This window comes from Mustela nivalis (assembly GCF_964662115.1).
Source record: "Mustela nivalis genome assembly, chromosome: 10".
Taxonomy (NCBI): Eukaryota; Metazoa; Chordata; class Mammalia; order Carnivora; family Mustelidae; genus Mustela; species Mustela nivalis.
Genome location: NC_139029.1, coordinates 36,819,995 through 36,831,471, shown reverse-complemented (window position 1 = coordinate 36,831,471; position 11,477 = coordinate 36,819,995). Strand labels below are relative to the sequence as shown.

General features: G+C 38.5%; 1 protein-coding gene and 1 long non-coding RNA gene across 4 annotated transcripts in view; one reads left to right on the top strand and one right to left on the bottom strand.

Annotated features, from left to right (window-relative positions):
• LOC309843112 overlaps positions 1-11,477 on the bottom strand; it is a 1,054,942-nt gene that overhangs the window by 87,460 nt on the left and 956,005 nt on the right. The gene's annotated exons all lie outside the window — the stretch shown is intronic.
• AGBL4 (AGBL carboxypeptidase 4) overlaps positions 1-11,477 on the top strand; it is a 1,624,959-nt gene that overhangs the window by 1,005,592 nt on the left and 607,890 nt on the right. The gene's annotated exons all lie outside the window — the stretch shown is intronic.

Sequence of the window (11,477 nt, the reverse complement as noted above, 5' to 3'; positions counted from 1 at the left end):
GGTTTCTGTTGAGAGAGTCACCTGACAGAAGCTGAGAAATATATGCTGAGAGACAGAATTAGCTTAAGGTGACTCCACAAGGGAGTAAACAGTCATACAATTCCTCTTCCCCATATCTTTCTGGAGCTCCCTTGTGTAAACCCAACCTGGAAGCTAAAATGCAAGGCAGTCCTTTTTAGTTGGTGGGTTGAACCAGTTGTCAAAATCTCTAATTCCATAAGGTTCAACTCAATATATACAGGTCAACCTTCTGAGTGAAGAGCAGGCTGAGAAGGTTGATAATACGTTTAAAGAAGCGAAGACAAGATACCCAGCATAGCCTCTTTACCTAGAACACCCTTACCCTGATCTTCAAGTGACTTTATTGATGTTTCCCTCACTTCAAATGCCAGCTCTTTTACATAGGTCTTCCCTGACTACCCAATAAAAAGTAGTGTAACCCCAAACACTAGCTTCACTATTAAAGCAGTTTCATGGTTTATTCATATTTATTCACATGGTTTATTCATATAGTTTATCACTATCTTAACTTGTTATATTTTTCTTATTCAAATTGATTTTCTAAATCACTGACTAGAATGTCAGCTTTTATTGCATTATTATATTATTATTGTAGTATACTTGTTTATGTATCTTTCTTTGATGAACTTCTTGAGAATAGCAATATTATTTTATTCATTTTAGCCCCCAGCATCTGGTAGGAGGTATAGTACATAGTGGAGTATTAAAATTTTGTTTGAGTAAAATAACAGTTCACCTTAAAATGGGCAGGAATTTGACACTGGATACAAGCTCTGAGACCTTCTATTTTGAGCTTAAGAAACTCTCATATTATTACCACACTGTTATGTACCTCTGTCTTGTCATCACAACTTGTGCAAGGATAAGCACCATGTCTTCTTCTCTTAGGTCCTCCAAAGCATTCCCAGATTCTCATTTAAAAACTGTTGATACTTGGTTTAGACATATTTATAATTAGCTTTATTGGCTTTCTTCATATTCCACAGTAATAAGAAGGAGAACAGAGAAGATAAAGACTGCCATAACAAGGACATTAACAGCCATGTGAGCAATAGCTGGTAGTCTAACAGCAAAATAGGAAACAGAAACTTAAATTCAAGCTCCACAAGAGTGTGGACATTTACTTTTGTTACTTGTCTCCCAAGTATCTAGAAAAGTGTCTGGTATGTGGTAATATGAAAATAATGATGGTTAGAAATAATAGCATAGGGATATTAAATGGCAGATAACTAATGTATACCTAGACTTCGGTTTCAGAGTTCATGCTCAATAAATACTTGTTGAGTTAATAAATAAATAAAAGAATAAATGAATTAAGTGTTCTACTTCTCAGTCTGCAATTCATTTAATTTCATCATAGGATGGTACTTATACTTAATAATAAATGCAATTTAGGGGTACCTGAGTGGCTCAGTTGGTTAAGCATCTGTCTTGAGATCAGGTCATGATCCCAGGGTACTGGGATTGAGACCCACATCAGTCTCCTTACTCAGCAGGGAGCCAGCTTCTCCTTCTTTTTTTTTTTTTATTTTTATTTTTTATAAACATATATTTTTATCCCCAGGGGTACAGGTCTGTGAATCACCAGGTTTACACACTTCACAGCACTCACCAAAGCACATACCGTCCCCAATGTCCATAATCCCACCCCCTTCTCCCAAACCCCCTCCCCCCAGCAACCCTCAGTTTGTTTTGTGAGATTAAGAGTCACTTATGGTTTGTCTCCCTCCCAATCCCATCTTGATTCATTGATTCTTCTCCTACCCACTTAAGCCCCCATATTGCATTACCACTTCCTCATATCAGGGAGATCATATGATAGTTGTCTTTCTCTGCTTGACTTATTTCGCTAAGCATGATACCCTCTAGTTCCATCCATGTTGTCGCAAATGGCAAGATTTCATTTCTTTTGATGGCTGCATAGTATTCCATTGTGTATATATACCACATCTTCTTGATCCATTCATCTGTTGATGGACATCTAGGTTCTTTCCATAGTTTGGCTATTGTGGACATTGCTGCTATAAACATTCGGGTGCACGTGCCCTTTGGATCACTACGTTTGTACCTTTAGGGTAAATACCCAATAGTGCAATTGCTGGGTCATAGGGCAGTTCTATTTTCAACATTTTGAGGAACCTCCATGCTGTTTTCCAGAGTGGTTGCACCAGCTTGCATTCCCACCAACAGTGTAGGAGGGTTCCCCTTTCTCCACATCCTCGCCAGCATCTGTCATTTCCTGACTTGTTGATTTTAGCCATTCTGACTGGTGTGAGGTGATATCTCATTGTGGTTTTAATTTGTAATTCCCTATGCCGAGTGATATGGAGCACTTTTTCATGTGTCTGTTGGCCATCTGGATGTCTTCTTTGCAGAAATGTCTGTTCATGTCCTCTGCCCATTTCTTGATTGGATTATTTGTTCTTTGGGTGTTGAGTTTGCTAAGTTCTTTATAGATTTTGGACACTAGTCCTTTATCTGATGTGTCGTTTGCAAATATCTTCTCCCATTCTGTCAGTTGTATTTTGGTTCTGTTAACTGTTTCCTTTGCTGTGCAAAAGCTTTTGATCTTGATGAAATCCCAATAGTTCATTTTTGCCCTTGCTTCCCTTGCCTTTTGCGTTGTTCCTAGGAAGATGTGGCTGTGGATGAGGTCAAAGAGGTTGCTGCATGTGTTCTCCTCAAGGATTTTCATGGATTCCTTTCTCACATTGAGGTCCTTCATCCATTTTGAGTCTATTTTTGTGTGTGGTGTAAGGAAATGGTCCAATTTCATTTTTCTGCACATGGCTGTCCAATTTTCCCAACACCATTTATTGAAGAGGCTGTCTTTTTCCATTGGACAATCTTTCCTGCTTTGTCAAAGATTAGTTGACCATAGAGTTAAGGGTCTATTTCTGGGCTCTCTATTCTGTTCCATTGATCTATGTGTCTGTTTTTGTGCCAGTACCATGCTGTCTTGATGATGACAGCTTTGTAATAGAACTTGAAGTCTGGAATTGTTTGCCACCAACTTTGGCTTTCTTTTTCAACATTCCAATGGCTATTCGAGGTCTTTTCTGGTTCCATATAAATTTTAGAATTATTTGTTCCATTTCTTTGAAAAAGATGGATGGTACTTTGATAAGAATTGCATTAAATGTGTAGATTGCTTTAGGTAGCATAGACATTTTCACAATATTTATTCTTCCAATCCAGGAGCATGGAACATTTTTCCATTTCTTTGTGTCTTCCTCAATTTCTTTCATGAGTAATTTATAGTTTTCTGAGTCTAGATTCTTAGCCTCTTTGGTTAGGTTTATTCCTAGGTATCTTATAGTTTGGAGTGCAACTGTAAATGGGATTGACTCCTTAATTTCTCTTTCTTCTGTCTTGTTGTTGGTGTAGAGAAATGCAACTGATTTCTGTGCATTGATTTTATATCATGACACTTTACTGAATTCCTGTATAAGTTCTAGAAGTTTTGGAGTGGAGTCTTTTGGGTTTTCCACATATAGTATCATATCATCTGCGAAGAGTGATAATTTGACTTCTTCTTTGCCGATTTGGACGCCTTTAATTTCCTTTTGTTGTCTGATTGCTGAGACTAGGACCTCTAGTACTATGTTGAATAGCAGTGGTGATAATGGACATCCCTGCCGTGTTCCTGACCTTAGCGGAAATGCTTTCAGTTTTTCTCCATTGAGAATGATATTTGCGGTGGGTTTTTCATAGATGGCTTTGATGATATTGAGGTATGTGCCCTCATCCCTACACTTTGAAGAGTTTTGATCAGGAAGGAATGCAGTATTTTGTCAAATGCTTTTTCAGCATCTATTGAGAGTATCATATGGTTCTTGTTCTTTCTTTTATTGATGTCTTGTATCACATTGACTGATTTGCGGATGTTGAACCAACCTTGCAGCTCTGGAATAAATCCCACTTGGTCGTGGTGAATAATCCTTTTAATGTACTGTTGAATCCTATTGGCTAGTATTTTGTTGAGTATTTTCGCATATGTGTTCATCAAGGATATTGGTCTATAGCTCTCTTTTTTGATTGGATCCTTGTCTGGTTTTGGGATCAAGGTGATGCTGGCCTCATAAAATGAGTTTGGAAGTTTTCCTTCCATTTCTATTTTTTGGAACAGTTTCAGGAGAATAGGAATTAGTTCTTCTTTAAATGTTTGGTAGAATTCCCCCGGGAAGCTGTCTGGCCCTGGGCTTTTGTTTGTTTGGAGATTTTTAATGACTGTTTCAATCTCCTTACTGCTTATGGGTCTGTTCAGGCTTTCTATTTCTTCCTGGTTCAGTTGTGGTAGTTTATATGTTTCTAGGAATGCATCCATTTCTTCCAGATTGTCAAATTTATTGCTGTAGAGTTGCTCATAGTATGTTCTTATAATAGTTTGTATTTCTTTGGTGTTAGTTGTGATCTCTCCTCTTTCATTCATGATTTTATTTATTTGGGTCCTTTCTCTTTTCTTTTTGATAAGTCGGGCCAGGGGTTTATCAATTTTATTAATTCTTTAAAGAACCAGCTCCTAGTTTCGTTGATTTGTTCTATTGGTTTTTTTTGGTTTCTATTTCATTGATTTCTGCTCTGATCTTTATGATTTCTCTTCTCCTGCTGGGCTTAGAGTTTCTTTCTTGTTCTTTCTCCAGCTCCTTTAGGTGTAGGGTTAGGTTGTGTACCTGAGACCTTTCTTGTTTCTTGAGAAAGGCTTGTACCGCTATATATTTTCCTCTCAGGACTGCCTTTGTTGTGTCCCACAGATTTTGAACCGTTGTATTTTCATTATCATTTGTTTCCATGATTTTTTTCAATTCTTCTTTAATTTCCTGGTTGACCCATTCATTCTTTAGAAGGATGCTATTTAGTCTCCATGTATTTGGGTTCTTTCCAAACTTCCTTTTGTGGTTGAGTTCTAGCTTTAGAGCATTGTGGTCTGAAAATATGCAGGGAATGATCCCAATCTTTTGATACTGGTTGAGTCCTGATTTAGGACCGAGGATGTGATCTATTCTGGAGAATGATCCATGTGCACTAGAGAAGAATGTGTATTCTGTTGCTTTGGGATGAAATGTTCTGAATATATCTGTGATGTCCATCTGGTCCAGTGTGTCGTTTAAGGCCTTTATTTCCTTGCTGATCTTTTGCTTGGATGATCTGTCCATTTCAGTGAGGGGAGTGTTAATGTCCCCTACTATTATTGTATTATTGTTGATGTGTTTCTTTGATTTTGTTATTAATTGGTTTATATAGTTGGCTGCTCCCACGTTGGGGGCATAGATATTTAAAATTGTTAAATCTTCTTGTTGGACAGACTTTTTGAGTATGATATAGTGTCCTTCCTCATCTCTTATTATAGTCTTTGGCTTAAAATCTAATTGATCTGGTATAAGGATTGCCACTCCTGCTTTCTTCTAATGTCCATTAGCATGGTAAATTCTTTTCCACTCCCTCACTTTAAATCTGGACGTTTCTTCGGGCTTAAAATGAGTTTCTTGGAGGCAACATATAGATGGGTTTTGTTTTTTTTATCCATTCTGATAACCTGTGTCTTTTGACAGGGGCATTTAGCCCATTAACATTCAGGGTAACTTTTGAGAGATATGAATTTAGTGCCATTGTATTGCCTGTAAGGTGACTGTTACTGTCTATGGTCTCTGTTCCTTTCTGATCAACTACTTTTAGGCTCTCTCTTTGCTTAGAGGAACCCTTTCAATATTTCCTGTAGAGCTGGTTTGGTGTTTGCAAATTCTTTCAGTTTTTGTTTGTCCTGGAAGCTTTTAATCTCTCCTTCTATTTTCAATGATAGACTAGCTGGATATAGTATTCTTGGCTGCATGTTTTTCTCGTTAATGCTCTGAAAATATCATGCCAGCTCTTTCTGGCCTGCCAGGTCTCTGTGGATAAGTCAGCTGCCAATCTAATATTTTTACCATTGTATATTACAGACTTCTTTTCCCAGGCTGCTTTCAGGATTTTCTCTTTGTCACTGAGACTTGTAAATTTTACTATTAGGTGACGGGGTGTGGGCCTATTCTTATTGATTTTGAGGGGCGTTCTCTGAACCTTCTGAATTTTGATGCTCATTCCCTTTGCCATATTGGGGAAATTCTCCCCAATAATTCTCTCCAGTATACCTTCTGCTCCCCTCTCTCTTTCTTCTTCTTCTGGAATCCCAATTATTCTAATGTTGTTTTGTCTTATGGTGTCACTTATCTCTCGAATTCTCCCCTCGTGATCCATTATCTGTTTGTCCCTCTTTTGCTCAGCTTCTTTATTCTCTGTCATTTGGTCTTCTATATCACTAATTCTTCCTTCTGCCTCTTTTATCCTAGCAGTGAGAGCCTCCATTTTTGATTGCACCTCATTAATAGCTTTTTTTATTTCAACGTGGTTAGATTTTAGTTATTTTATTTCTCCAGAAAGAGCTTTTATATCTCTCGAGAGGGTTTCTCTAATATCTTCATTGCCTTTTTCGAGCCCGGCTAGAACCTTGAGAATTGTCATTCTGAACTCTAGATCTGACATATTACCAATGTCTGTATTGATTAGGTCCCTAGCCTTTGTTACTGCCTCTTGTTCTTTTTTTTGTGTGAATTTTTCCATCTTGTCATTTTGTCCAGATAAGAGTATATGAAGGAGCAAGGAAAATACTATAAGGGTGGCAGCAACCCCAGGAAAATATGCTCTAACCAAATTAGAAGAGATCCCAAATCGTGAGTGGGGAGAAAGTGGATAAAAAGAGGTTCAAAAAGGAAGGAAGAAAGAAAGAAAAGAAAAAAGAAAAGAAAAGATAAGAAAAAAAAAAGAAATAAGAAAAATATAAAAAAGAAAAAATATATATATTAGATAAACTGGTTAAAAAACGTTAAAAAAGAAAAAGGTAAAAGTTAAAAAAAAAAAAATTTTACCAGAAGGCGAGAAAAAAAAAATGAAAAAGAAAACAATTAAATTAACTGCAAGACTAAAAAAATCACAGGGAAAAAGCCATGAGTTCCGTGCTTTGCTTTCTCCTCCTCTGGAATTCTGCTGCTCTCCTTGGTATTGAAACCGCACTCCTTGGTAGGTGAACTTGGTCCTGGCTGGATTTCTTGTTGATCTTCTGGGGGAGGGGCCTGTTGTAGTGATTCTCAGGTGTCTTTGCCCCAGGCGGAATTGCACCGCCCTTACCCAGGGGCCGGGGTGAGTAATCTGCTCTGGTTTGCTTTCAGGAGCTTTTGTTCCCTGAGTGCTTTCCGTAGAGTTCAGGAGGATGGGAATACAAATGGCGGCCTCCTGTTCTCCGGCCCGGAGGAGCCGAGAGCCCAGGGCCGCACTCCTCAGTGTGCCCTCAGAGAACAGCGCCCAGTTACTCCTGTCTGCCTGACCTCCGGCTGCGCTCCGAGCTCACCGAGCCTGCAACCAGTTCAAGGTAACACCGAGCTGCGAGCTTACTGTTGGCTCTGTCTCTGTAGCCGGCTTTCCCGTTCCAATACCCGCAAGCTCTGCGACACTCAGACACCCCTGATCCTTCTGTGACCCTGCGGGACCTGAGGCCACACTGACCCCGTGTGGGCTTTGCCCCGGTTTAGCCTCTGGAGTGATGTCCCTCAGCGGAACAGACTTTTAAAAGTCCTGATTTTGTGCGCCGTTCCTCCGCCTCTTGCTGGGAGCTGGCCCCTCCCCCCGGGGTCTATCTTCCCGTCACTTTGGATTCACTTCTCCACCGGTCCTACCTTTCAGAAAGTGGTTGTTTTTCTGTTTCCAGAATTGCTGTTCTTCTCTTCGATCTGCTGATGGATTTTCAGGTGTTTGCAATCTTTAGATAAGCTATCTAGCTGATCTCCTGGTAGCTGAAGTAGTCTCAGCCTGCTACTTCTCCGCCATCTTGACTCCTCCCCCACCAGCTTCTCCTGCTTGCAGCTCCCCCTGCTTGTGCTCTCTTTCTCTCCCTGAAAAATAAATAAAATCTTTTTAAAAAAGAATGTTGTAATAACTTTAGAAAAATAAAGACTAAATGCAATTTATTGTACTTTCCCAATGTTATAATTGAATGGAAGTGGAACAAATCTAATAATACCTTACCCTTTTTAATACCAGTAAATGTTGTAAGCATTCCTGTTGTGTTTAAATATAACTCCATTAAAGCTATATTTCTCCATTGATTTTATATCTCAATAGTTAAAGCAGTCTCTTAACTCTCAGAAATGACACCCACCTTTAAAATCCCCAAGAAAGAGTACAAATATTTTGTCCTAGTTTTACATGATGGCAATTTTCTCTTAGGCACAATCCCATTGCATTTATAGCAATTACCAGGGTTGTGCCAGTCACATGGTTCCAAAAACTGCCAAGGAAAGAAGACTAAACTTTAAGTGTAAAAATAAAAGAAAGGGGGGGGGGGAGAGACCTGGATGCATGGCATATTACCCTAACAGCACGTGCAGGTTCTATTTTGATTATACTGCATGCAGGTTGATGGGCATATCCAAGAAGCCCCTGTCTCTTGTAATTTAAGTATCACCAGCAGTTGGGTTTTGTCAAATACTTTGCCAGCTGGCTAGGTTTCTCACCAATCATTTCCCTGAAGACTTGACAGTTTTTCTAGAGGACAGAGCATCTCCTTTTGGAAATCTATGCAAGTTAGAGGGCCATGTTCTTCTGTGTAGGACTACCCTGGTGCAGTGAGTACAGTTGTGTGTGCCCCATTTTAAGATGACTGTGTTGCTTTCCTTGGACAAGTCAGCTTGAGAGAAAAAAGGTGTGGAAATAGAGATGAAGAAGCCAAAAATGTTTAGCCTGTGGATTTGCTAACTTGATGATACTGGGCAATTCTCCACATATGGATACTCCAGGCCTAGGTTTCCCTATTTGGCTTGTGTACTTGCTAACTTAATCATTCTGGGCAGGTCTCCACATATGGGCACTCCAGGCCTAGGTTTCCTTATCTTTAATTTGTGCTTATGGTAGTGGTGTGAAAATCAAAGAAAAAGCTTATGAGAAAGTGTCATATCAATTATAAAGTTCTCCTTGGCATTGGTTTATTATTTAAGTAGTTTGTGAGGTCAAACATTCAGTTAAAAATGTAGTACGTTATAAAAAGTTAGTCTTAGAATCAGAAGGCCTGAGTGCAAATTATAGTTCCGCCACTTGAGAACTGGGTGAATTTATGCTATTCACTTAGTATTGTGAGCTTCGACTTTCTAAACTAAAAAATTAAAATTCATAAGTTTATCCAGGAAACAGATACTGAAAAAAATAGAAACAGATATTGATCTCCTGTTTTGTTCATGGATTTGATCATATGTGGAGATAGGAAAGTAGGTACTTATACCTTATGGAAAAATCAATAAAAACAGACAGGGTCATAACTTAAAAGCAAGTATCTTTGCTCTGTAGAGAAATGGATCTATACCAGCCTGATGCATCATTGCCTATTTCATGATAGGATTTGAAGCAACAAACAATAAAAAAAAAAAGAATGTTAAAAAGAATGTTAAACCAGTCCCTTGCCAAGACCCTTTTACCATGGTCTCATTTGGCCCTTATAAGAGTCCTAGCAGATAGGAAAAGCAGTACCATTGTTACCGTCAACATTCATCCACTCATCTGTTCATTTACGACATTTATCAAGAGTCAATTATTGTACATAAAGTAGTATACTTGCTGTCCAACTGTAAATATGTGTGGTTTTCTCACATGCTTTTTACTCACCAAAAATTGGAAAAAAGTTCTTACTGGATATCATCTGTGCAGCTGCACAGAGAGGAAGAGTTCTTTTGACTTTAAGGTGAGCAGCCTTGGATTTAAATTTCTGCTCTACCAGGATAGGTTGAGGAACGCTGGCCAAGTTTAAGAACCTGGCACACAGTAGGCACATAATAAATGTAAGAGAATGGGTGAATGAATGACTGATGCCACTTCACCTCTTTGAGCCTCAGTTTGCTCATCTGTAAATGGAAATAATAACTTCTGGACCCCAAAATGGTTGTCAGATTAGCATGAATTACTACAGTTAAAAAGTGTTTCTATAGATGACAAACCAATAAATAATGTCTGTTTCTGAGCTCCATCTTTCTTTTACCCAGTGCAGATGACCATTTCCTCCCTGGAAATTACCTGCTCTGGTCTAGCTTGCTTGATTATATTTTGGAAACTTTTCCACTTGGCTAGATTACTCTGGTTGCTGTGTTGATAATAGACTATAGGGCTATTAGTAGGGCCATAGTAAAGAAAACAATTATGAGGCTATTTCTATGACCTATGCAAGAAATGGTAGTGACTTGAATCAGAGTAATAGCAGTGGATTGTTTATGGGTATATTTTAAAAGTAAACACAATAGTATTTCTTAAAGGATTAGATGTGTAGTAAATGATAGAGAGGAGTCAAGGTTGATTTCAGGATTTTTTGCTCTGGTCACTAGAAGGATGGAGTTGCCATCAACTGAAATGAAGTAGATTTGTGGAGGTAAATCAGAAGTACAGTTGGGGCATATTAAATTTGAAGTGTTTATTAGACTACAACTGGAAATGTTAAGGAAGTTGACTACATACATCTGGGAAAAGAAAGGGAGACTGGAGTTATATATATAAATTTAGTCAACAGTTCACAGGCCAGGCCAGCAAAGTAGGATGAACACAGCCATTGTCTTTGACAACTAGGAGGTCACAGGTGATGTTTTCAGAGCCATTTCAGGATCGCAGTAGGGAAAGAAGTCAGAGTGCTTTGGAATAAAGCACTAAAGGAATAGTGCTAAAGGAATAGCACTAAAGGAATAAAGGAGCTTCAAAGAAGTAGCAATAGTAAATGTGGATTACTCTTTTTGAGTATTGTGGTAGTGGTGGGAGGACAAAGTTGGGCAGGAGTTGGTGGGAGAGAACTGTGACTTTTGGTGCACTGACCACTTATACTTCTTAACACACTTTTCTGCATTAGTTTTTTCAAAGTCTGTCTTCAACTGTCCCTTCCCTGGTTCTTTTCCCTCTGCCTATTCCTCAAACTTTCTGCCTTCAGTATTCTTTCTTTGGGCTTTGTTCACCCACCTGGCAGAGAAATCTATGAAAACTTAGCCTGCTTTCAAGAGTCTCCAAGATCTGGCTCTGGTATCTTAGTGTAAGTTTCTTCCTCCCACACTCTTTCCCATACAACATAAAGCTGTTTCTACTCTGGATTTTTTTCTAGTCCCAGAACTTTTCACTTTTATGCTTCTATCCTTTTAAGCAAGATCTTTACTTTGCCCAGAAGCCCTACCTCCCTTTCTTCATATATGTAAATATTTCTTTTTTTTTTTTCAAGACTCTGCTCAAATATTCCCCTCCCTCACCTGTAGGAATTAGAATATGATCTCTTTTTTATAGTAATTATTACTTTCAAATTGTCCAAAAATGGCATAAATTATTTTGTTGGTGTTGATATAAATGTCCAAGATACTGGATGATCTTTTTTCTGAAGTTTTAAGATTCTGTGTGATTCTCTTATTATCAAG